General features: G+C 42.1%; 11 non-coding genes across 11 annotated transcripts; all 11 read left to right on the top strand.

Moving 5' to 3' along the window:
- Positions 1 to 1,168: 1,168 nt before the first annotated feature.
- On the top strand, positions 1,169 to 1,250 carry trnal-uag (transfer RNA leucine (anticodon UAG)). Its single transcript is given in 2 exon segments — positions 1,169 to 1,206; positions 1,216 to 1,250. It is a non-coding gene; the product is annotated as a tRNA-Leu (tRNA).
- Positions 1,251 to 3,414: 2,164 nt separating this feature from the next.
- On the top strand, positions 3,415 to 3,496 carry trnal-uag (transfer RNA leucine (anticodon UAG)). The gene is given in 2 exon segments: positions 3,415 to 3,452; positions 3,462 to 3,496. It is a non-coding gene; the product is annotated as a tRNA-Leu (tRNA).
- Positions 3,497 to 5,660: 2,164 nt separating this feature from the next.
- trnal-uag (transfer RNA leucine (anticodon UAG)) lies at positions 5,661 to 5,742 on the top strand. The gene is given in 2 exon segments: positions 5,661 to 5,698; positions 5,708 to 5,742. It is a non-coding gene; the product is annotated as a tRNA-Leu (tRNA).
- A 2,164-nt stretch (positions 5,743 to 7,906) lies between these two features.
- Positions 7,907 to 7,988, top strand: trnal-uag (transfer RNA leucine (anticodon UAG)). Its single transcript is given in 2 exon segments — positions 7,907 to 7,944; positions 7,954 to 7,988. It is a non-coding gene; the product is annotated as a tRNA-Leu (tRNA).
- A 2,164-nt stretch (positions 7,989 to 10,152) lies between these two features.
- Positions 10,153 to 10,234, top strand: trnal-uag (transfer RNA leucine (anticodon UAG)). Its single transcript is given in 2 exon segments — positions 10,153 to 10,190; positions 10,200 to 10,234. It is a non-coding gene; the product is annotated as a tRNA-Leu (tRNA).
- A 2,164-nt stretch (positions 10,235 to 12,398) lies between these two features.
- trnal-uag (transfer RNA leucine (anticodon UAG)) lies at positions 12,399 to 12,480 on the top strand. Its single transcript has one exon. It is a non-coding gene; the product is annotated as a tRNA-Leu (tRNA).
- Positions 12,481 to 14,644: 2,164 nt separating this feature from the next.
- On the top strand, positions 14,645 to 14,726 carry trnal-uag (transfer RNA leucine (anticodon UAG)). The gene has a single exon. It is a non-coding gene; the product is annotated as a tRNA-Leu (tRNA).
- Positions 14,727 to 16,888: 2,162 nt separating this feature from the next.
- trnal-uag (transfer RNA leucine (anticodon UAG)) lies at positions 16,889 to 16,970 on the top strand. The gene has a single exon. It is a non-coding gene; the product is annotated as a tRNA-Leu (tRNA).
- A 2,162-nt stretch (positions 16,971 to 19,132) lies between these two features.
- On the top strand, positions 19,133 to 19,214 carry trnal-uag (transfer RNA leucine (anticodon UAG)). The gene has a single exon. It is a non-coding gene; the product is annotated as a tRNA-Leu (tRNA).
- A 2,162-nt stretch (positions 19,215 to 21,376) lies between these two features.
- trnal-uag (transfer RNA leucine (anticodon UAG)) lies at positions 21,377 to 21,458 on the top strand. Its single transcript has one exon. It is a non-coding gene; the product is annotated as a tRNA-Leu (tRNA).
- Positions 21,459 to 23,610: 2,152 nt separating this feature from the next.
- trnal-uag (transfer RNA leucine (anticodon UAG)) lies at positions 23,611 to 23,692 on the top strand. The gene has a single exon. It is a non-coding gene; the product is annotated as a tRNA-Leu (tRNA).
- Positions 23,693 to 24,778: the final 1,086 nt, after the last annotated feature.

Raw genomic sequence — 24,778 nt, 5'->3', positions numbered from 1 at the left:
CAGAGCGCGAATTTCAAATTACAGAAATATAAATATTTAACATTCATGAAAATACAAGTATTATACATCAAAATAAAGCTTAACTTCTTGTTAATCCAGCCGCTGTGTCAGATTTCAAAAAGGCTTTACGGCGAAAGCACACCATGCGATTAATTGAGGACAGCGCCCCGCATACAAAAACATGGAAAACATTTTTCAACCAGGCAGGTGCGTCACGAAAGTCAGAAATAGCGATATAATAGATGCCCTACCTTTGAAGATCTTCTTCTGTTGGCACTCCAAAAGGTCCCAGTTACATCACAAAGGGTCCTTTTGTTCGATAAAGTCCTTCTTTATATCCATAAAAACTCAGTTTAGCTGGCGCGCTTCATTCAATAATCCACCGGTTTCCCTCCTTCAAAATGCATACAAAATGAATCCCAAACGCTACCAATAAACTTATCCAAACAAGTCCAACAACGTTTATAATCAAACCTCAGGTACCCTTATACACAAAGAAATGATCAAATTTAAGACGGAGAAAGGTATGTTCATTACCGGAGAGAAATAACAAAGAACTCGCTTTCACCCACGCGCATGGAAACACTTCAGCCAAAATGGGAGCCACTTAGAAAAACTACAACTTCTAGCTCATTTTTCCAAAAACCAGCCTGAAACTCTTTCTGTTGACATCTAGTGGAAGCCCTAGGAACTGCAATCTGGGAGGACTTCGCCTCATAATAAACATGAAAGCCATTTGAAACAGTGGAAGGCTGAATTTATTTTTTTTGGATGGTTTGTCCTCGGGGTTTCGCCTGCCATATCAGTTGTGTTATACTCACAGACATCATGTTATCAGTTGTAGAAACTTTAGAGTGTTTCCTATCCAAATCTACCAATTATATGCATATCCTAGCTTCTGGGCCTGAGTAACAGGCAGTTTATTTTGGGCACGCTTTTCATCCGGACGTGAAAATACTGCCCCCTACCCAAGAGAGGTTAAAGGGCTCTATAAATGTGCTCTTCAGACATAGCAGCAAAACAAATAATGTGTTGAGACAGGAAGAAAAAGCAACGTGATATAAATGAAGGACACAAAAGGAAAAATGAAAAAGAAGAGAGCGATATTAATGGGAGCTTAGCAGGCTTAGGTAACAGATGGCAAAGTGTGGGGTCATTGGCAGTGAAAGGTAGCGTGGCCGAGTGGTCTAAGGCGCTGGATTTAGGCTCCACTCTCTCTGGAGTTGTGGGTTCGAATCCCACTGCTGCCATCATTCTTGTTTTTTTTGTGCACGTCTTCAGTGTGGTCAATTAAAACTTTGGTAGCATTTCCATATTCAAACAAGGGAAATAACACCGCTGGCATCTTTAGCACTAAATTGCCTTAACTACCTCGTCCTGTGCTATAGCGGTGGCCACACCCACCAGCTGGCCGAGATCCACCTTTCTGAGCTTGTTAAAGTGCTCTACAAATGTGCTCTTCAGACATAGAAGCAAGAACAAATGATGTGTTGGCACAGGAAGAAAAAGCAACATGACATAAACGAAGAAAATGAAATGAAAAAGGAAAAAAGAAGAGGTTGAAATTAATGGGAGCTTAGCAAACCTAGGTAACAGATGACAAAGTGTGACTTTGAGGAAGGGGCTGGGTAGCGTGGCAGAGTGGTCTAAGGCCCTGGATTTAAGCTCAAGTCTCTCTGGAGGATTGGCTTTGTATCACAATGCTGTCATCTTTGATGTTGTCATTGTTCGTGCAAGGCTTCAGTGTGGCTATCTCTTTAGTCAATCCATACTTTTGCAGCGTTTCTATATTTTTACAAGGGAAATAAGAAATGTTGTGTGTAGTCGCACCCACGAGTACAGAACACATTGAATTAGCACTACATTGCCTTACCTGGTCCTGTGCTATAGCGGTGGCCCTCCTACCAGTTGGCCGAGATACACCTTTCTGAGCTTGTTGAAGGGCACTACAAATGTGATCTTCAGACAAAGCAGCAAAAACAAATGGTGTGTTGACACAGGAAGAAAAAGCAAAGTGATATAAATGAAGAATACAAAAGGAAAAAGGAGGAAAATGTTGTGTGACGTCAAACCCACGAGTGCAGAACACAATGAATTAGCAGCACATTGCCTTAACTAACTCGTCCTCTGCTGTAGCGGTGGCCCCGCAAACCAGTTGGCTGAGATCTGCCTATCTGAGCTTGTTAAAACTTCTTATGGGCATGTGGGACTGTAGCGCCCCACCTGGCCAACATCAGGTGAAATTGCAGAGCGCGAATTTCAAATTACAGAAATATAAATATTTAACATTCATGAAAATACAAGTATTATACATCAAAATAAAGCTTAACTTCTTGTTAATCCAGCCGCTGTGTCAGATTTCAAAAAGGCTTTACGGCGAAAGCACACCATGCGATTAATTGAGGACAGCGCCCCGCATACAAAAACATGGAAAACATTTTTCAACCAGGCAGGTGCGTCACGAAAGTCAGAAATAGCGATATAATAGATGCCCTACCTTTGAAGATCTTCTTCTGTTGGCACTCCAAAAGGTCCCAGTTACATCACAAAGGGTCCTTTTGTTCGATAAAGTCCTTCTTTATATCCATAAAAACTCAGTTTAGCTGGCGCGCTTCATTCAATAATCCACCGGTTTCCCTCCTTCAAAATGCATACAAAATGAATCCCAAACGCTACCAATAAACTTATCCAAACAAGTCCAACAACGTTTATAATCAAACCTCAGGTACCCTTATACACAAAGAAATGATCAAATTTAAGACGGAGAAAGGTATGTTCATTACCGGAGAGAAATAACAAAGAACTCGCTTTCACCCACGCGCATGGAAACACTTCAGCCAAAATGGGAGCCACTTAGAAAAACTACAACTTCTAGCTCATTTTTCCAAAAACCAGCCTGAAACTCTTTCTGTTGACATCTAGTGGAAGCCCTAGGAACTGCAATCTGGGAGGACTTCGCCTCATAATAAACATGAAAGCCATTGGAAACAGTGGAAGGCTGAATTTTTTTTTTTTGGATGGTTTGTCCTCGGGGTTTCGCCTGCCATATCAGTTGTGTTATACTCACAGACATCATGTTATCAGTTGTAGAAACTTTAGAGTGTTTCCTATCCAAATCTACCAATTATATGCATATCCTAGCTTCTGGGCCTGAGTAACAGGCAGTTTATTTTGGGCACGCTTTTCATCCGGACGTGAAAATACTGCCCCCTACCCAAGAGAGGTTAAAGGGCTCTATAAATGTGCTCTTCAGACATAGCAGCAAAACAAATAATGTGTTGAGACAGGAAGAAAAAGCAACGTGATATAAATGAAGGACACAAAAGGAAAAATGAAAAAGAAGAGAGCGATATTAATGGGAGCTTAGCAGGCTTAGGTAACAGATGGCAAAGTGTGGGGTCATTGGCAGTGAAGGGTAGTGTGGCCGAGTGGTCTAAGGCGCTGGATTTAGGCTCCACTCTCTCTGGAGTCGTGGGTTCGAATCCCACTGCTGCCATCATTCTTGGTTTTTTTGTGCACGTCTTCAGTGTGGTCAATTAAAACTTTGGTAGCATTTCCATATTCAAACAAGGGAAATAACACCGCTGGCATCTTTAGCACTAAATTGCCTTAACTACCTCGTCCTGTGCTATAGCGGTGGCCACACCCACCAGCTGGCCGAGATCCACCTTTCTGAGCTTGTTAAAGTGCTCTACAAATGTGCTCTTCAGACATAGAAGCAAGAACAAATGATGTGTTGGCACAGGAAGAAAAAGCAACATGACATAAACGAAGAAAATGAAATGAAAAAGGAAAAAAGAAGAGGTTGAAATTAATGGGAGCTTAGCAAACCTAGGTAACAGATGACAAAGTGTGACTTTGAGGAAGGGGCTGGGTAGCGTGGCAGAGTGGTCTAAGGCCCTGGATTTAAGCTCAAGTCTCTCTGGAGGATTGGCTTTGTATCACAATGCTGTCATCTTTGATGTTGTCATTGTTCGTGCAAGGCTTCAGTGTGGCTATCTCTTTAGTCAATCCATACTTTTGCAGCGTTTCTATATTTTTACAAGGGAAATAAGAAATGTTGTGTGTAGTCGCACCCACGAGTACAGAACACATTGAATTAGCACTACATTGCCTTACCTGGTCCTGTGCTATAGCGGTGGCCCTCCTACCAGTTGGCCGAGATACACCTTTCTGAGCTTGTTGAAGGGCACTACAAATGTGATCTTCAGACAAAGCAGCAAAAACAAATGGTGTGTTGACACAGGAAGAAAAAGCAAAGTGATATAAATGAAGAATACAAAAGGAAAAAGGAGGAAAATGTTGTGTGACGTCAAACCCACGAGTGCAGAACACAATGAATTAGCAGCACATTGCCTTAACTAACTCGTCCTCTGCTGTAGCGGTGGCCCCGCAAACCAGTTGGCTGAGATCTGCCTATCTGAGCTTGTTAAAACTTCTTATGGGCATGTGGGACTGTAGCGCCCCACCTGGCCAACATCAGGTGAAATTGCAGAGCGCGAATTTCAAATTACAGAAATATAAATATTTAACATTCATGAAAATACAAGTATTATACATCAAAATAAAGCTTAACTTCTTGTTAATCCAGCCGCTGTGTCAGATTTCAAAAAGGCTTTACGGCGAAAGCACACCATGCGATTAATTGAGGACAGCGCCCCGCATACAAAAACATGGAAAACATTTTTCAACCAGGCAGGTGCGTCACGAAAGTCAGAAATAGCGATATAATAGATGCCCTACCTTTGAAGATCTTCTTCTGTTGGCACTCCAAAAGGTCCCAGTTACATCACAAAGGGTCCTTTTGTTCGATAAAGTCCTTCTTTATATCCATAAAAACTCAGTTTAGCTGGCGCGCTTCATTCAATAATCCACCGGTTTCCCTCCTTCAAAATGCATACAAAATGAATCCCAAACGCTACCAATAAACTTATCCAAACAAGTCCAACAACGTTTATAATCAAACCTCAGGTACCCTTATACACAAAGAAATGATCAAATTTAAGACGGAGAAAGGTATGTTCATTACCGGAGAGAAATAACAAAGAACTCGCTTTCACCCACGCGCATGGAAACACTTCAGCCAAAATGGGAGCCACTTAGAAAAACTACAACTTCTAGCTCATTTTTCCAAAAACCAGCCTGAAACTCTTTCTGTTGACATCTAGTGGAAGCCCTAGGAACTGCAATCTGGGAGGACTTCGCCTCATAATAAACATGAAAGCCATTGGAAACAGTGGAAGGCTGAATTTTTTTTTTTTGGATGGTTTGTCCTCGGGGTTTCGCCTGCCATATCAGTTGTGTTATACTCACAGACATCATGTTATCAGTTGTAGAAACTTTAGAGTGTTTCCTATCCAAATCTACCAATTATATGCATATCCTAGCTTCTGGGCCTGAGTAACAGGCAGTTTATTTTGGGCACGCTTTTCATCCGGACGTGAAAATACTGCCCCCTACCCAAGAGAGGTTAAAGGGCTCTATAAATGTGCTCTTCAGACATAGCAGCAAAACAAATAATGTGTTGAGACAGGAAGAAAAAGCAACGTGATATAAATGAAGGACACAAAAGGAAAAATGAAAAAGAAGAGAGCGATATTAATGGGAGCTTAGCAGGCTTAGGTAACAGATGGCAAAGTGTGGGGTCATTGGCAGTGAAGGGTAGCGTGGCCGAGTGGTCTAAGGCGCTGGATTTAGGCTCCACTCTCTCTGGAGTCGTGGGTTCGAATCCCACTGCTGCCGTCATTCTTGGTTTTTTTGTGCACGTCTTCAGTGTGGTCAATTAAAACTTTGGTAGCATTTCCATATTCAAACAAGGGAAATAACACCGCTGGCATCTTTAGCACTAAATTGCCTTAACTACCTCGTCCTGTGCTATAGCGGTGGCCACACCCACCAGCTGGCCGAGATCCACCTTTCTGAGCTTGTTAAAGTGCTCTACAAATGTGCTCTTCAGACATAGAAGCAAGAACAAATGATGTGTTGGCACAGGAAGAAAAAGCAACATGACATAAACGAAGAAAATGAAATGAAAAAGGAAAAAAGAAGAGGTTGAAATTAATGGGAGCTTAGCAAACCTAGGTAACAGATGACAAAGTGTGACTTTGAGGAAGGGGCTGGGTAGCGTGGCAGAGTGGTCTAAGGCCCTGGATTTAAGCTCAAGTCTCTCTGGAGGATTGGCTTTGTATCACAATGCTGTCATCTTTGATGTTGTCATTGTTCGTGCAAGGCTTCAGTGTGGCTTTCTCTTTAGTCAATCCATACTTTTGCAGCGTTTCTATATTTTTACAAGGGAAATAAGAAATGTTGTGTGTAGTCGCACCCACGAGTACAGAACACATTGAATTAGCACTACATTGCCTTACCTGGTCCTGTGCTATAGCGGTGGCCCTCCTACCAGTTGGCCGAGATACACCTTTCTGAGCTTGTTGAAGGGCACTACAAATGTGATCTTCAGACAAAGCAGCAAAAACAAATGGTGTGTTGACACAGGAAGAAAAAGCAAAGTGATATAAATGAAGAATACAAAAGGAAAAAGGAGGAAAATGTTGTGTGACGTCAAACCCACGAGTGCAGAACACAATGAATTAGCAGCACATTGCCTTAACTAACTCGTCCTCTGCTGTAGCGGTGGCCCCGCAAACCAGTTGGCTGAGATCTGCCTATCTGAGCTTGTTAAAACTTCTTATGGGCATGTGGGACTGTAGCGCCCCACCTGGCCAACATCAGGTGAAATTGCAGAGCGCGAATTTCAAATTACAGAAATATAAATATTTAACATTCATGAAAATACAAGTATTATACATCAAAATAAAGCTTAACTTCTTGTTAATCCAGCCGCTGTGTCAGATTTCAAAAAGGCTTTACGGCGAAAGCACACCATGCGATTAATTGAGGACAGCGCCCCGCATACAAAAACATGGAAAACATTTTTCAACCAGGCAGGTGCGTCACGAAAGTCAGAAATAGCGATATAATAGATGCCCTACCTTTGAAGATCTTCTTCTGTTGGCACTCCAAAAGGTCCCAGTTACATCACAAAGGGTCCTTTTGTTCGATAAAGTCCTTCTTTATATCCATAAAAACTCAGTTTAGCTGGCGCGCTTCATTCAATAATCCACCGGTTTCCCTCCTTCAAAATGCATACAAAATGAATCCCAAACGCTACCAATAAACTTATCCAAACAAGTCCAACAACGTTTATAATCAAACCTCAGGTACCCTTATACACAAAGAAATGATCAAATTTAAGACGGAGAAAGGTATGTTCATTACCGGAGAGAAATAACAAAGAACTCGCTTTCACCCACGCGCATGGAAACACTTCAGCCAAAATGGGAGCCACTTAGAAAAACTACAACTTCTAGCTCATTTTTCCAAAAACCAGCCTGAAACTCTTTCTGTTGACATCTAGTGGAAGCCCTAGGAACTGCAATCTGGGAGGACTTCGCCTCATAATAAACATGAAAGCCATTTGAAACAGTGGAAGGCTGAATTTATTTTTTTTGGATGGTTTGTCCTCGGGGTTTCGCCTGCCATATCAGTTGTGTTATACTCACAGACATCATGTTATCAGTTGTAGAAACTTTAGAGTGTTTCCTATCCAAATCTACCAATTATATGCATATCCTAGCTTCTGGGCCTGAGTAACAGGCAGTTTATTTTGGGCACGCTTTTCATCCGGACGTGAAAATACTGCCCCCTACCCAAGAGAGGTTAAAGGGCTCTATAAATGTGCTCTTCAGACATAGCAGCAAAACAAATAATGTGTTGAGACAGGAAGAAAAAGCAACGTGATATAAATGAAGGACACAAAAGGAAAAATGAAAAAGAAGAGAGCGATATTAATGGGAGCTTAGCAGGCTTAGGTAACAGATGGCAAAGTGTGGGGTCATTGGCAGTGAAAGGTAGTGTGGCCGAGTGGTCTAAGGCGCTGGATTTAGGCTCCACTCTCTCTGGAGTTGTGGGTTCGAATCCCACTGCTGCCATCATTCTTGTTTTTTTTGTGCACGTCTTCAGTGTGGTCAATTAAAACTTTGGTAGCATTTCCATATTCAAACAAGGGAAATAACACCGCTGGCATCTTTAGCACTAAATTGCCTTAACTACCTCGTCCTGTGCTATAGCGGTGGCCACACCCACCAGCTGGCCGAGATCCACCTTTCTGAGCTTGTTAAAGTGCTCTACAAATGTGCTCTTCAGACATAGAAGCAAGAACAAATGATGTGTTGGCACAGGAAGAAAAAGCAACATGACATAAACGAAGAAAATGAAATGAAAAAGGAAAAAAGAAGAGGTTGAAATTAATGGGAGCTTAGCAAACCTAGGTAACAGATGACAAAGTGTGACTTTGAGGAAGGGGCTGGGTAGCGTGGCAGAGTGGTCTAAGGCCCTGGATTTAAGCTCAAGTCTCTCTGGAGGATTGGCTTTGTATCACAATGCTGTCATCTTTGATGTTGTCATTGTTCGTGCAAGGCTTCAGTGTGGCTATCTCTTTAGTCAATCCATACTTTTGCAGCGTTTCTATATTTTTACAAGGGAAATAAGAAATGTTGTGTGTAGTCGCACCCACGAGTACAGAACACATTGAATTAGCACTACATTGCCTTACCTGGTCCTGTGCTATAGCGGTGGCCCTCCTACCAGTTGGCCGAGATACACCTTTCTGAGCTTGTTGAAGGGCACTACAAATGTGATCTTCAGACAAAGCAGCAAAAACAAATGGTATGTTGACACAGGAAGAAAAAGCAAAGTGATATAAATGAAGAATACAAAAGGAAAAAGGAGGAAAATGTTGTGTGACGTCAAACCCACGAGTGCAGAACACAATGAATTAGCAGCACATTGCCTTAACTAACTCGTCCTCTGCTGTAGCGGTGGCCCCGCAAACCAGTTGGCTGAGATCTGCCTATCTGAGCTTGTTAAAACTTCTTATGGGCATGTGGGACTGTAGCGCCCCACCTGGCCAACATCAGGTGAAATTGCAGAGCGCGAATTTCAAATTACAGAAATATAAATATTTAACATTCATGAAAATACAAGTATTATACATCAAAATAAAGCTTAACTTCTTGTTAATCCAGCCGCTGTGTCAGATTTCAAAAAGGCTTTACGGCGAAAGCACACCATGCGATTAATTGAGGACAGCGCCCCGCATACAAAAACATGGAAAACATTTTTCAACCAGGCAGGTGCGTCACGAAAGTCAGAAATAGCGATATAATAGATGCCCTACCTTTGAAGATCTTCTTCTGTTGGCACTCCAAAAGGTCCCAGTTACATCACAAAGGGTCCTTTTGTTCGATAAAGTCCTTCTTTATATCCATAAAAACTCAGTTTAGCTGGCGCGCTTCATTCAATAATCCACCGGTTTCCCTCCTTCAAAATGCATACAAAATGAATCCCAAACGCTACCAATAAACTTATCCAAACAAGTCCAACAACGTTTATAATCAAACCTCAGGTACCCTTATACACAAAGAAATGATCAAATTTAAGACGGAGAAAGGTATGTTCATTACCGGAGAGAAATAACAAAGAACTCGCTTTCACCCACGCGCATGGAAACACTTCAGCCAAAATGGGAGCCACTTAGAAAAACTACAACTTCTAGCTCATTTTTCCAAAAACCAGCCTGAAACTCTTTCTGTTGACATCTAGTGGAAGCCCTAGGAACTGCAATCTGGGAGGACTTCGCCTCATAATAAACATGAAAGCCATTGGAAACAGTGGAAGGCTGAATTTTTTTTTTTTGGATGGTTTGTCCTCGGGGTTTCGCCTGCCATATCAGTTGTGTTATACTCACAGACATCATGTTATCAGTTGTAGAAACTTTAGAGTGTTTCCTATCCAAATCTACCAATTATATGCATATCCTAGCTTCTGGGCCTGAGTAACAGGCAGTTTATTTTGGGCACGCTTTTCATCCGGACGTGAAAATACTGCCCCCTACCCAAGAGAGGTTAAAGGGCTCTATAAATGTGCTCTTCAGACATAGCAGCAAAACAAATAATGTGTTGAGACAGGAAGAAAAAGCAACGTGATATAAATGAAGGACACAAAAGGAAAAATGAAAAAGAAGAGAGCGATATTAATGGGAGCTTAGCAGGCTTAGGTAACAGATGGCAAAGTGTGGGGTCATTGGCAGTGAAGGGTAGTGTGGCCGAGTGGTCTAAGGCGCTGGATTTAGGCTCCACTCTCTCTGGAGTCGTGGGTTCGAATCCCACTGCTGCCATCATTCTTGGTTTTTTTGTGCACGTCTTCAGTGTGGTCAATTAAAACTTTGGTAGCATTTCCATATTCAAACAAGGGAAATAACACCGCTGGCATCTTTAGCACTAAATTGCCTTAACTACCTCGTCCTGTGCTATAGCGGTGGCCACACCCACCAGCTGGCCGAGATCCACCTTTCTGAGCTTGTTAAAGTGCTCTACAAATGTGCTCTTCAGACATAGAAGCAAGAACAAATGATGTGTTGGCACAGGAAGAAAAAGCAACATGACATAAACGAAGAAAATGAAATGAAAAAGGAAAAAAGAAGAGGTTGAAATTAATGGGAGCTTAGCAAACCTAGGTAACAGATGACAAAGTGTGACTTTGAGGAAGGGGCTGGGTAGCGTGGCAGAGTGGTCTAAGGCCCTGGATTTAAGCTCAAGTCTCTCTGGAGGATTGGCTTTGTATCACAATGCTGTCATCTTTGATGTTGTCATTGTTCGTGCAAGGCTTCAGTGTGGCTATCTCTTTAGTCAATCCATACTTTTGCAGCGTTTCTATATTTTTACAAGGGAAATAAGAAATGTTGTGTGTAGTCGCACCCACGAGTACAGAACACATTGAATTAGCACTACATTGCCTTACCTGGTCCTGTGCTATAGCGGTGGCCCTCCTACCAGTTGGCCGAGATACACCTTTCTGAGCTTGTTGAAGGGCACTACAAATGTGATCTTCAGACAAAGCAGCAAAAACAAATGGTGTGTTGACACAGGAAGAAAAAGCAAAGTGATATAAATGAAGAATACAAAAGGAAAAAGGAGGAAAATGTTGTGTGACGTCAAACCCACGAGTGCAGAACACAATGAATTAGCAGCACATTGCCTTAACTAACTCGTCCTCTGCTGTAGCGGTGGCCCCGCAAACCAGTTGGCTGAGATCTGCCTATCTGAGCTTGTTAAAACTTCTTATGGGCATGTGGGACTGTAGCGCCCCACCTGGCCAACATCAGGTGAAATTGCAGAGCGCGAATTTCAAATTACAGAAATATAAATATTTAACATTCATGAAAATACAAGTATTATACATCAAAATAAAGCTTAACTTCTTGTTAATCCAGCCGCTGTGTCAGATTTCAAAAAGGCTTTACGGCGAAAGCACACCATGCGATTAATTGAGGACAGCGCCCCGCATACAAAAACATGGAAAACATTTTTCAACCAGGCAGGTGCGTCACGAAAGTCAGAAATAGCGATATAATAGATGCCCTACCTTTGAAGATCTTCTTCTGTTGGCACTCCAAAAGGTCCCAGTTACATCACAAAGGGTCCTTTTGTTCGATAAAGTCCTTCTTTATATCCATAAAAACTCAGTTTAGCTGGCGCGCTTCATTCAATAATCCACCGGTTTCCCTCCTTCAAAATGCATACAAAATGAATCCCAAACGCTACCAATAAACTTATCCAAACAAGTCCAACAACGTTTATAATCAAACCTCAGGTACCCTTATACACAAAGAAATGATCAAATTTAAGACGGAGAAAGGTATGTTCATTACCGGAGAGAAATAACAAAGAACTCGCTTTCACCCACGCGCATGGAAACACTTCAGCCAAAATGGGAGCCACTTAGAAAAACTACAACTTCTAGCTCATTTTTCCAAAAACCAGCCTGAAACTCTTTCTGTTGACATCTAGTGGAAGCCCTAGGAACTGCAATCTGGGAGGACTTCGCCTCATAATAAACATGAAAGCCATTGGAAACAGTGGAAGGCTGAATTTTTTTTTTTTGGATGGTTTGTCCTCGGGGTTTCGCCTGCCATATCAGTTGTGTTATACTCACAGACATCATGTTATCAGTTGTAGAAACTTTAGAGTGTTTCCTATCCAAATCTACCAATTATATGCATATCCTAGCTTCTGGGCCTGAGTAACAGGCAGTTTATTTTGGGCACGCTTTTCATCCGGACGTGAAAATACTGCCCCCTACCCAAGAGAGGTTAAAGGGCTCTATAAATGTGCTCTTCAGACATAGCAGCAAAACAAATAATGTGTTGAGACAGGAAGAAAAAGCAACGTGATATAAATGAAGGACACAAAAGGAAAAATGAAAAAGAAGAGAGCGATATTAATGGGAGCTTAGCAGGCTTAGGTAACAGATGGCAAAGTGTGGGGTCATTGGCAGTGAAGGGTAGCGTGGCCGAGTGGTCTAAGGCGCTGGATTTAGGCTCCAGTCTCTCTGGAGTCGTGGGTTCGAATCCCACTGCTGCCATCATTCTTGGTTTTTTTGTGCACGTCTTCAGTGTGGTCAATTAAAACTTTGGTAGCATTTCCATATTCAAACAAGGGAAATAACACCGCTGGCATCTTTAGCACTAAATTGCCTTAACTACCTCGTCCTGTGCTATAGCGGTGGCCACACCCACCAGCTGGCCGAGATCCACCTTTCTGAGCTTGTTAAAGTGCTCTACAAATGTGCTCTTCAGACATAGAAGCAAGAACAAATGATGTGTTGGCACAGGAAGAAAAAGCAACATGACATAAACGAAGAAAATGAAATGAAAAAGGAAAAAAGAAGAGGTTGAAATTAATGGGAGCTTAGCAAACCTAGGTAACAGATGACAAAGTGTGACTTTGAGGAAGGGGCTGGGTAGCGTGGCAGAGTGGTCTAAGGCCCTGGATTTAAGCTCAAGTCTCTCTGGAGGATTGGCTTTGTATCACAATGCTGTCATCTTTGATGTTGTCATTGTTCGTGCAAGGCTTCAGTGTGGCTATCTCTTTAGTCAATCCATACTTTTGCAGCGTTTCTATATTTTTACAAGGGAAATAAGAAATGTTGTGTGTAGTCGCACCCACGAGTACAGAACACATTGAATTAGCACTACATTGCCTTACCTGGTCCTGTGCTATAGCGGTGGCCCTCCTACCAGTTGGCCGAGATACACCTTTCTGAGCTTGTTGAAGGGCACTACAAATGTGATCTTCAGACAAAGCAGCAAAAACAAATGGTGTGTTGACACAGGAAGAAAAAGCAAAGTGATATAAATGAAGAATACAAAAGGAAAAAGGAGGAAAATGTTGTGTGACGTCAAACCCACGAGTGCAGAACACAATGAATTAGCAGCACATTGCCTTAACTAACTCGTCCTCTGCTGTAGCGGTGGCCCCGCAAACCAGTTGGCTGAGATCTGCCTATCTGAGCTTGTTAAAACTTCTTATGGGCATGTGGGACTGTAGCGCCCCACCTGGCCAACATCAGGTGAAATTGCAGAGCGCGAATTTCAAATTACAGAAATATAAATATTTAACATTCATGAAAATACAAGTATTATACATCAAAATAAAGCTTAACTTCTTGTTAATCCAGCCGCTGTGTCAGATTTCAAAAAGGCTTTACGGCGAAAGCACACCATGCGATTAATTGAGGACAGCGCCCCGCATACAAAAACATGGAAAACATTTTTCAACCAGGCAGGTGCGTCACGAAAGTCAGAAATAGCGATATAATAGATGCCCTACCTTTGAAGATCTTCTTCTGTTGGCACTCCAAAAGGTCCCAGTTACATCACAAAGGGTCCTTTTGTTCGATAAAGTCCTTCTTTATATCCATAAAAACTCAGTTTAGCTGGCGCGCTTCATTCAATAATCCACCGGTTTCCCTCCTTCAAAATGCATACAAAATGAATCCCAAACGCTACCAATAAACTTATCCAAACAAGTCCAACAACGTTTATAATCAAACCTCAGGTACCCTTATACACAAAGAAATGATCAAATTTAAGACGGAGAAAGGTATGTTCATTACCGGAGAGAAATAACAAAGAACTCGCTTTCACCCACGCGCATGGAAACACTTCAGCCAAAATGGGAGCCACTTAGAAAAACTACAACTTCTAGCTCATTTTTCCAAAAACCAGCCTGAAACTCTTTCTGTTGACATCTAGTGGAAGCCCTAGGAACTGCAATCTGGGAGGACTTCGCCTCATAATAAACATGAAAGCCATTGGAAACAGTGGAAGGCTGAATTTTTTTTTTTTGGATGGTTTGTCCTCGGGGTTTCGCCTGCCATATCAGTTGTGTTATACTCACAGACATCATGTTATCAGTTGTAGAAACTTTAGAGTGTTTCCTATCCAAATCTACCAATTATATGCATATCCTAGCTTCTGGGCCTGAGTAACAGGCAGTTTATTTTGGGCACGCTTTTCATCCGGACGTGAAAATACTGCCCCCTACCCAAGAGAGGTTAAAGGGCTCTATAAATGTGCTCTTCAGACATAGCAGCAAAACAAATAATGTGTTGAGACAGGAAGAAAAAGCAACGTGATATAAATGAAGGACACAAAAGGAAAAATGAAAAAGAAGAGAGCGATATTAATGGGAGCTTAGCAGGCTTAGGTAACAGATGGCAAAGTGTGGGGTCATTGGCAGTGAAGGGTAGCGTGGCCGAGTGGTCTAAGGCGCTGGATTTAGGCTCCAGTCTCTCTGGAGTCGTGGGTTCGAATCCCACTGCTGCCATCATTCTTGGTTTTTTTGTGCACGTCTTCAGTGTGGTCAATTAAAACTTTGGTAGCATTTCCATATTCAAACAAGGGAAATAACACCGCTGGCATCTTTAGCACTAAATTGCCTTAACTACCTCGTCCTGTGCTATAGCGGTGGCCACACCCACCAGCTGGCCGAGATCCACCTTTCTGAGCTTGTTAAAGTGCTCTACAAATGTGCTCTTCAGACATAGAAGCAAGAACAAATGATGTGTTGGCACAGGAAGAAAAAGCAACATGACATAAACGAAGAAAATTAAATGAAAAAGGAAAAAAGAAGAGGTTGAAATTAATGGGAGCTTAGCAAACCTAGGTAACAGATGACAAAGTGTGACTTTGAGGAAGGGGCTGGGTAGCGTGGCAGAGTGGTCTAAGGCCCTGGATTTAAGCTCAAGTCTCTCTGGAGGATTGGCTTTGTATCACAATGCTGTCATCTTTGATGTTGTCATTGTTCGTGCAAGGCTTCAGTGTGGCTATCTCTTTAGTCAATCCATACTTTTGCAGCGTTTCTATATTTTTACAAGGGAAATAAGAAATGTTGTGTGTAGTCGCACCCACGAGTACAGAACACATTGAATTAGCACTACATTGCCTTACCTGGTCCTGTGCTATAGCGGTGGCCCTCCTACCAGTTGGCCGAGATACACCTTTCTGAGCTTGTTGAAGGGCACTACAAATGTGATCTTCAGACAAAGCAGCAAAAACAAATGGTGTGTTGACAGGAAGAAAAAGCAAAGTGATATAAATGAAGAATACAAAAGGAAAAAGGAGGAAAATGTTGTGTGACGTCAAACCCACGAGTGCAGAACACAATGAATTAGCAGCACATTGCCTTAACTAACTCGTCCTCTGCTGTAGCGGTGGCCCCGCAAACCAGTTGGCTGAGATCTGCCTATCTGAGCTTGTTAAAACTTCTTATGGGCATGTGGGACTGTAGCGTCCCACCTGGCCAACATCAGGTGAAATTGCAGAGCGCGAATTTCAAATTACAGAAATATAAATATTTAACATTCATGAAAATACAAGTATTATACATCAAAATAAAGCTTAACTTCTTGTTAATCCAGCCGCTGTGTCAGATTTCAAAAAGGCTTTACGGCGAAAGCACACCATGCGATTAATTGAGGACAGCGCCCCGCATACAAAAACATGGAAAACATTTTTCAACCAGGCAGGTGCGTCACGAAAGTCAGAAATAGCGATATAATAGATGCCCTACCTTTGAAGATCTTCTTCTGTTGGCACTCCAAAAGGTCCCAGTTACATCACAAAGGGTCCTTTTGTTCGATAAAGTCCTTCTTTATATCCATAAAAACTCAGTTTAGCTGGCGCGCTTCATTCAATAATCCACCGGTTTCCCTCCTTCAAAATGCATACAAAATGAATCCCAAACGCTACCAATAAACTTATCCAAACAAGTCCAACAACGTTTATAATCAAACCTCAGGTACCCTTATACACAAAGAAATGATCAAATTTAAGACGGAGAAAGGTATGTTCATTACCGGAGAGAAATAACAAAGAACTCGCTTTCACCCACGCGCATGGAAACACTTCAGCCAAAATGGGAGCCACTTAGAAAAACTACAACTTCTAGCTCATTTTTCCAAAAACCAGCCTGAAACTCTTTCTGTTGACATCTAGTGGAAGCCCTAGGAACTGCAATCTGGGAGGACTTCGCCTCATAATAAACATGAAAGCCATTGGAAACAGTGGAAGGCTGAATTTTTTTTTTTTGGATGGTTTGTCCTCGGGGTTTCGCCTGCCATATCAGTTGTGTTATACTCACAGACATCATGTTATCAGTTGTAGAAACTTTAGAGTGTTTCCTATCCAAATCTACCAATTATATGCATATCCTAGCTTCTGGGCCTGAGTAACAGGCAGTTTATTTTGGGCACGCTTTTCATCCGGACGTGAAAATACTGCCCCCTACCCAAGAGAGGTTAAAGGGCTCTATAAATGTGCTCTTCAGACATAGCAGCAAAACAAATAATGTGTTGAGACAGGAAGAAAAAGCAACGTGATATAAATGAAGGACACAAAAGGAAAAATGAAAAAGAAGAGAGCGATATTAATGGGAGCTTAGCAGGCTTAGGTAACAGATGGCAAAGTGTGGGGTCATTGGCAGTGAAGGGTAGCGTGGCCGAGTGGTCTAAGGCGCTGGATTTAGGCTCCAGTCTCTCTGGAGTCGTGGGTTCGAATCCCACTGCTGCCATCATTCTTGGTTTTTTTGTGCACGTCTTCAGTGTGGTCAATTAAAACTTTGGTAGCATTTCCATATTCAAACAAGGGAAATAACACCGCTGGCATCTTTAGCACTAAATTGCCTTAACTACCTCGTCCTGTGCTATAGCGGTGGCCACACCCACCAGCTGGCCGAGATCCACCTTTCTGAGCTTGTTAAAGTGCTCTACAAATGTGCTCTTCAGACATAGAAGCAAGAACAAATGATGTGTTGGCACAGGAAGAAAAAGCAACATGACATAAACGAAGAAAATTAAATGAAAAAGGAAAAAAGAAGAGGTTGAAATTAATGGGAGCTTAGCAAACCTAGGTAACAGATGACAAAGTGTGACTTTGAGGAAGGGGCTGGGTAGCGTGGCAGAGTGGTCTAAGGCCCTGGATTTAAGCTCAAGTCTCTCTGGAGGATTGGCTTTGTATCACAATGCTGTCATCTTTGATGTTGTCATTGTTCGTGCAAGGCTTCAGTGTGGCTATCTCTTTAGTCAATCCATACTTTTGCAGCGTTTCTATATTTTTACAAGGGAAATAAGAAATGTTGTGTGTAGTCGCACCCACGAGTACAGAACACATTGAATTAGCACTACATTGCCTTACCTGGTCCTGTGCTATAGCGGTGGCCCTCCTACCAGTTGGCCGAGATACACCTTTCTGAGCTTGTTGAAGGGCACTACAAATGTGATCTTCAGACAAAGCAGCAAAAACAAATGGTGTGTTGACAGGAAGAAAAAGCAAAGTGATATAAATGAAGAATACAAAAGGAAAAAGGAGGAAAATGTTGTGTGACGTCAAACCCACGAGTGCAGAACACAATGAATTAGCAGCACATTGCCTTAACTAACTCGTCCTCTGCTGTAGCGGTGGCCCCGCAAACCAGTTGGCTGAGATCTGCCTATCTGAGCTTGTTAAAACTTCTTATGGGCATGTGGGACTGTAGCGTCCCACCTGGCCAACATCAGGTGAAATTGCAGAGCGCGAATTTCAAATTACAGAAATATAAATATTTAACATTCATGAAAATACAAGTATTATACATCAAAATAAAGCTTAACTTCTTGTTAATCCAGCCGCTGTGTCAGATTTCAAAAAGGCTTTACGGCGAAAGCACACCATGCGATTAATTGAGGACAGCGCCCCGCATACAAAAACATGGAAAACATTTTTCAACCAGGCAGGTGCGTCACGAAAGTCAGAAATAGCGATATAATAGATGCCCTACCTTTGAAGATCTTCTTCTGTTGGCACTCCAAAAGGTCCCAGTTACATCACAAAGGGTCCTTTTGTTCGATAAAGTCCTTCTTTATATCCATAAAAACTCAGTTTAGCTGGCGCGCTTCATTCAATAATCCACCGGTTTCCCTCCTTCAAAATGCATACAAAATGAATCCCAAACGCTACCAATAAACTTATCCAAACAAGTCCAACAACGTTTATAATCAAACCTCAGGTACCCTTATACACAAAGAAATGATCAAATTTAAGACGGAGAAAGGTATGTTCATTACCGGAGAGAAATAACAAAGAACTCGCTTTCACCCACGCGCATGGAAACACTTCAGCCAAAATGGGAGCCACTTAGAAAAACTACAACTTCTAGCTCATTTTTCCAAAAACCAGCCTGAAACTCTTTCTGTTGACATCTAGTGGAAGCCCTAGGAACTGCAATCTGGGAGGACTTCGCCTCATAATAAACATGAAAGCCATTGGAAACAGTGGAAGGCTGAATTTTTTTTTTTTGGATGGTTTGTCCTCGGGGTTTCGCCTGCCATATCAGTTGTGTTATACTCACAGACATCATGTTATCAGTTGTAGAAACTTTAGAGTGTTTCCTATCCAAATCTACCAATTATATGCATATCCTAGCTTCTGGGCCTGAGTAACAGGCAGTTTATTTTGGGCACGCTTTTCATCCGGACGTGAAAATACTGCCCCCTACCCAAGAGAGGTTAAAGGGCTCTATAAATGTGCTCTTCAGACATAGCAGCAAAACAAATAATGTGTTGAGACAGGAAGAAAAAGCAACGTGATATAAATGAAGGACACAAAAGGAAAAATGAAAAAGAAGAGAGCGATATTAATGGGAGCTTAGCAGGCTTAGGTAACAGATGGCAAAGTGTGGGGTCATTGGCAGTGAAGGGTAGCGTGGCCGAGTGGTCTAAGGCGCTGGATTTAGGCTCCAGTCTCTCTGGAGTCGTGGGTTCGAATCCCACTGCTGCCATCATTCTTGGTTTTTTTGTGCACGTCTTCAGTGTGGTCAATTAAAACTTTGGTAGCATTTCCATATTCAAACAAGGGAAATAACACCGCTGGCATCTTTAGCACTAAATTGCCTTAACTACCTCGTCCTGTGCTATAGCGGTGGCCACACCCACCAGCTGGCCGAGATCCACCTTTCTGAGCTTGTTAAAGTGCTCTACAAATGTGCTCTTCAGACATAGAAGCAAGAACAAATGATGTGTTGGCACAGGAAGAAAAAGCAACATGACATAAACGAAGAAAATGAAATGAAAAAGGAAAAAAGAAGAGGTTGAAATTAATGGGAGCTTAGCAAACCTAGGTAACAGATGACAAAGTGTGACTTTGAGGAAGGGGCTGGGTAGCGTGGCAGAGTGGTCTAAGGCCCTGGATTTAAGCTCAAGTCTCTCTGGAGGATTGGCTTTGTATCACAATGCTGTCATCTTTGATGTTGTCATTGTTCGTGCAAGGCTTCAGTGTGGCTATCTCTTTAGTCAATCCATACTTTTGCAGCGTTTCTATATTTTTACAAGGGAAATAAGAAATGTTGTGTGTAGTCGCACCCACGAGTACAGAACACATTGAATTAGCACTACATTGCCTTACCTGGTCCTGTGCTATAGCGGTGGCCCTCCTACCAGTTGGCCGAGATACACCTTTCTGAGCTTGTTGAAGGGCACTACAAATGTGATCTTCAGACAAAGCAGCAAAAACAAATGGTGTGTTGACAGGAAGAAAAAGCAAAGTGATATAAATGAAGAATACAAAAGGAAAAAGGAGGAAAATGTTGTGTGACGTCAAACCCACGAGTGCAGAACACAATGAATTAGCAGCACATTGCCTTAACTAACTCGTCCTCTGCTGTAGCGGTGGCCCCGCAAACCAGTTGGCTGAGATCTGCCTATCTGAGCTTGTTAAAACTTCTTATGGGCATGTGGGACTGTAGCGTCCCACCTGGCCAACATCAGGTGAAATTGCAGAGCGCGAATTTCAAATTACAGAAATATAAATATTTAACATTCATGAAAATACAAGTATTATACATCAAAATAAAGCTTAACTTCTTGTTAATCCAGCCGCTGTGTCAGATTTCAAAAAGGCTTTACGGCGAAAGCACACCATGCGATTAATTGAGGACAGCGCCCCGCATACAAAAACATGGAAAACATTTTTCAACCAGGCAGGTGCGTCACGAAAGTCAGAAATAGCGATATAATAGATGCCCTACCTTTGAAGATCTTCTTCTGTTGGCACTCCAAAAGGTCCCAGTTACATCACAAAGGGTCCTTTTGTTCGATAAAGTCCTTCTTTATATCCATAAAAACTCAGTTTAGCTGGCGCGCTTCATTCAATAATCCACCGGTTTCCCTCCTTCAAAATGCATACAAAATGAATCCCAAACGCTACCAATAAACTTATCCAAACAAGTCCAACAACGTTTATAATCAAACCTCAGGTACCCTTATACACAAAGAAATGATCAAATTTAAGACGGAGAAAGGTATGTTCATTACCGGAGAGAAATAACAAAGAACTCGCTTTCACCCACGCGCATGGAAACACTTCAGCCAAAATGGGAGCCACTTAGAAAAACTACAACTTCTAGCTCATTTTTCCAAAAACCAGCCTGAAACTCTTTCTGTTGACATCTAGTGGAAGCCCTAGGAACTGCAATCTGGGAGGACTTCGCCTCATAATAAACATGAAAGCCATTGGAAACAGTGGAAGGCTGAATTTTTTTTTTTTGGATGGTTTGTCCTCGGGGTTTCGCCTGCCATATCAGTTGTGTTATACTCACAGACATCATGTTATCAGTTGTAGAAACTTTAGAGTGTTTCCTATCCAAATCTACCAATTATATGCATATCCTAGCTTCTGGGCCTGAGTAACAGGCAGTTTATTTTGGGCACGCTTTTCATCCGGACGTGAAAATACTGCCCCCTACCCAAGAGAGGTTAAAGGGCTCTATAAATGTGCTCTTCAGACATAGCAGCAAAACAAATAATGTGTTGAGACAGGAAGAAAAAGCAACGTGATATAAATGAAGGACACAAAAGGAAAAATGAAAAAGAAGAGAGCGATATTAATGGGAGCTTAGCAGGCTTAGGTAACAGATGGCAAAGTGTGGGGTCATTGGCAGTGAAGGGTAGCGTGGCCGAGTGGTCTAAGGCGCTGGATTTAGGCTCCAGTCTCTCTGGAGTCGTGGGTTCGAATCCCACTGCTGCCATCATTCTTGTTTTTTTTGTGCACGTCTTCAGTGTGGTCAATTAAAACTTTGGTAGCATTTCCATATTCAAACAAGGGAAATAACACCGCTGGCATCTTTAGCACTAAATTGCCTTAACTACCTCGTCCTGTGCTATAGCGGTGGCCACACCCACCAGCTGGCCGAGATCCACCTTTCTGAGCTTGTTAAAGTGCTCTACAAATGTGCTCTTCAGACATAGAAGCAAGAACAAATGATGTGTTGGCACAGGAAGAAAAAGCAACATGACATAAACGAAGAAAATTAAATGAAAAAGGAAAAAAGAAGAGGTTGAAATTAATGGGAGCTTAGCAAACCTAGGTAACAGATGACAAAGTGTGACTTTGAGGAAGGGGCTGGGTAGCGTGGCAGAGTGGTCTAAGGCCCTGGATTTAAGCTCAAGTCTCTCTGGAGGATTGGCTTTGTATCACAATGATGTTGTCATTGTTCGTGCAAGGCTTCAGTGTGGCTATCTCTTTAGTCAATCCATACTTTTGCAGCGTTTCTATATTTTTACAAGGGAAATAAGAAATGTTGTGTGTAGTCGCACCCACGAGTACAGAACACATTGAATTAGCACTACATTGCCTTACCTGGTCCTGTGCTATAGCGGTGGCCCTCCTACCAGTTGGCCGAGATACACCTTTCTGAGCTTGTTGAAGGGCACTACAAATGTGATCTTCAGACAAAGCAGCAAAAACAAATGGTGTGTTGACACAGGAAGAAAAAGCAAAGTGATATAAATGAAGAATACAAAAGGAAAAAGGAGGAAAATGTTGTGTGACGTCAAACCCACGAGTGCAGAACACAATGAATTAGCAGCACATTGCCTTAACTAACTCGTCCTCTGCTGTAGCGGTGGCCCCGCAAACCAGTTGGCTGAGATCTGCCTATCTGAGCTTGTTAAAACTTCTTATGGGCATGTGGGACTGTAGCGTCCCACCTGGCCAACATCAGGTGAAATTGCAGAGCGCAAATTTCAAATTACAGAAATATAAATATTTAACATTCATGAAAATACAAGTATTATACATCAAAATAAAGCTTAACTTCTTGTTAATCCAGCCGCTGTGTCAGATTTCAAAAAGGCTTTACGGCGAAAGCACACCATGCGATTAATTGAGGACAGCGCCCCGCATACAAAAACATGGAAAACATTTTTCAACCAGGCAGGTGCGTCACGAAAGTCAGAAATAGCGATATAATAGATGCCCTACCTTTGAAGATCTTCTTCTGTTGGCACTCCAAAAGGTCCCAGTTACATCACAAAGGGTCCTTTTGTTCGATAAAGTCCTTCTTTATATCCATAAAAACTCAGTTTAGCTGGCGCGCTTCATTCAATAATCCACCGGTTTCCCTCCTTCAAAATGCATACAAAATGAATCCCAAACGCTACCAATAAACTTATCCAAACAAGTCCAACAACGTTTATAATCAAACCTCAGGTACCCTTATACACAAAGAAATGATCAAATTTAAGACGGAGAAAGGTATGTTCATTACCGGAGAGAAATAACAAAGAACTCGCTTTCACCCACGCGCATGGAAACACTTCAGCCAAAATGGGAGCCACTTAGAAAAACTACAACTTCTAGCTCATTTTTCCAAAAACCAGCCTGAAACTCTTTCTGTTGACATCTAGTGGAAGCCCTAGGAACTGCAATCTGGGAGGACTTCGCCTCATAATAAACATGAAAGCCATTGGAAACAGTGGAAGGCTGAATTTTTTTTTTTTGGATGGTTTGTCCTCGGGGTTTCGCCTGCCATATCAGTTGTGTTATACTCACAGACATCATGTTATCAGTTGTAGAAACTTTAGAGTGTTTCCTATCCAAATCTACCAATTATATGCATATCCTAGCTTCTGGGCCTGAGTAACAGGCAGTTTATTTTGGGCACGCTTTTCATCCGGACGTGAAAATACTGCCCCCTACCCAAGAGAGGTTAAAGGGCTCTATAAATGTGCTCTTCAGACATAGCAGCAAAACAAATAATGTGTTGAGACAGGAAGAAAAAGCAACGTGATATAAATGAAGGACACAAAAGGAAAAATGAAAAAGAAGAGAGCGATATTAATGGGAGCTTAGCAGGCTTAGGTAACAGATGGCAAAGTGTGGGGTCATTGGCAGTGAAGGGTAGCGTGGCCGAGTGGTCTAAGGCGCTGGATTTAGGCTCCAGTCTCTCTGGAGTCGTGGGTTCGAATCCCACTGCTGCCATCATTCTTGGTTTTTTTGTGCACGTCTTCAGTGTGGTCAATTAAAACTTTGGTAGCATTTCCATATTCAAACAAGGGAAATAACACCGCTGGCATCTTTAGCACTAAATTGCCTTAACTACCTCGTCCTGTGCTATAGCGGTGGCCACACCCACCAGCTGGCCGAGATCCACCTTTCTGAGCTTGTTAAAGTGCTCTACAAATGTGCTCTTCAGACATAGAAGCAAGAACAAATGATGTGTTGGCACAGGAAGAAAAAGCAACATGACATAAACGAAGAAAATGAAATGAAAAAGGAAAAAAGAAGAGGTTGAAATTAATGGGAGCTTAGCAAACCTAGGTAACAGATGACAAAGTGTGACTTTGAGGAAGGGGCTGGGTAGCGTGGCAGAGTGGTCTAAGGCCCTGGATTTAAGCTCAAGTCTCTCTGGAGGATTGGCTTTGTATCACAATGCTGTCATCTTTGATGTTGTCATTGTTCGTGCAAGGCTTCAGTGTGGCTATCTCTTTAGTCAATCCATACTTTTGCAGCGTTTCTATATTTTTACAAGGGAAATAAGAAATGTTGTGTGTAGTCGCACCCACGAGTACAGAACACATTGAATTAGCACTACATTGCCTTACCTGGTCCTGTGCTATAGCGGTGGCCCTCCTACCAGTTGGCCGAGATACACCTTTCTGAGCTTGTTGAAGGGCACTACAAATGTGATCTTCAGACAAAGCAGCAAAAACAAATGGTGTGTTGACACAGGAAGAAAAAGCAAAGTGATATAAATGAAGAATACAAAAGGAAAAAGGAGGAAAATGTTGTGTGACGTCAAACCCACGAGTGCAGAACACAATGAATTAGCAGCACATTGCCTTAACTAACTCGTCCTCTGCTGTAGCGGTGGCCCCGCAAACCAGTTGGCTGAGATCTGCCTATCTGAGCTTGTTAAAACTTCTTATGGGCATGTGGGACTGTAGCGCCCCACCTGGCCAACATCAGGTGAAATTGCAGAGAGCGAATTTCAAATTACAGAAATATAAATATTTAACATTCATGAAAATACAAGTATTATACATCAAAATAAAGCTTAACTTCTTG

Source organism: Salmo salar, chromosome 27 (assembly GCF_965601325.2).
Source record: "Salmo salar chromosome 27, fSalSal1, whole genome shotgun sequence".
Lineage (NCBI taxonomy): Eukaryota > Metazoa > Chordata > Actinopteri > Salmoniformes > Salmonidae > Salmo > Salmo salar.
Note: the sequence above shows the minus strand (reverse complement) of the source record. Positions and strands in the feature narration are given on the sequence as shown.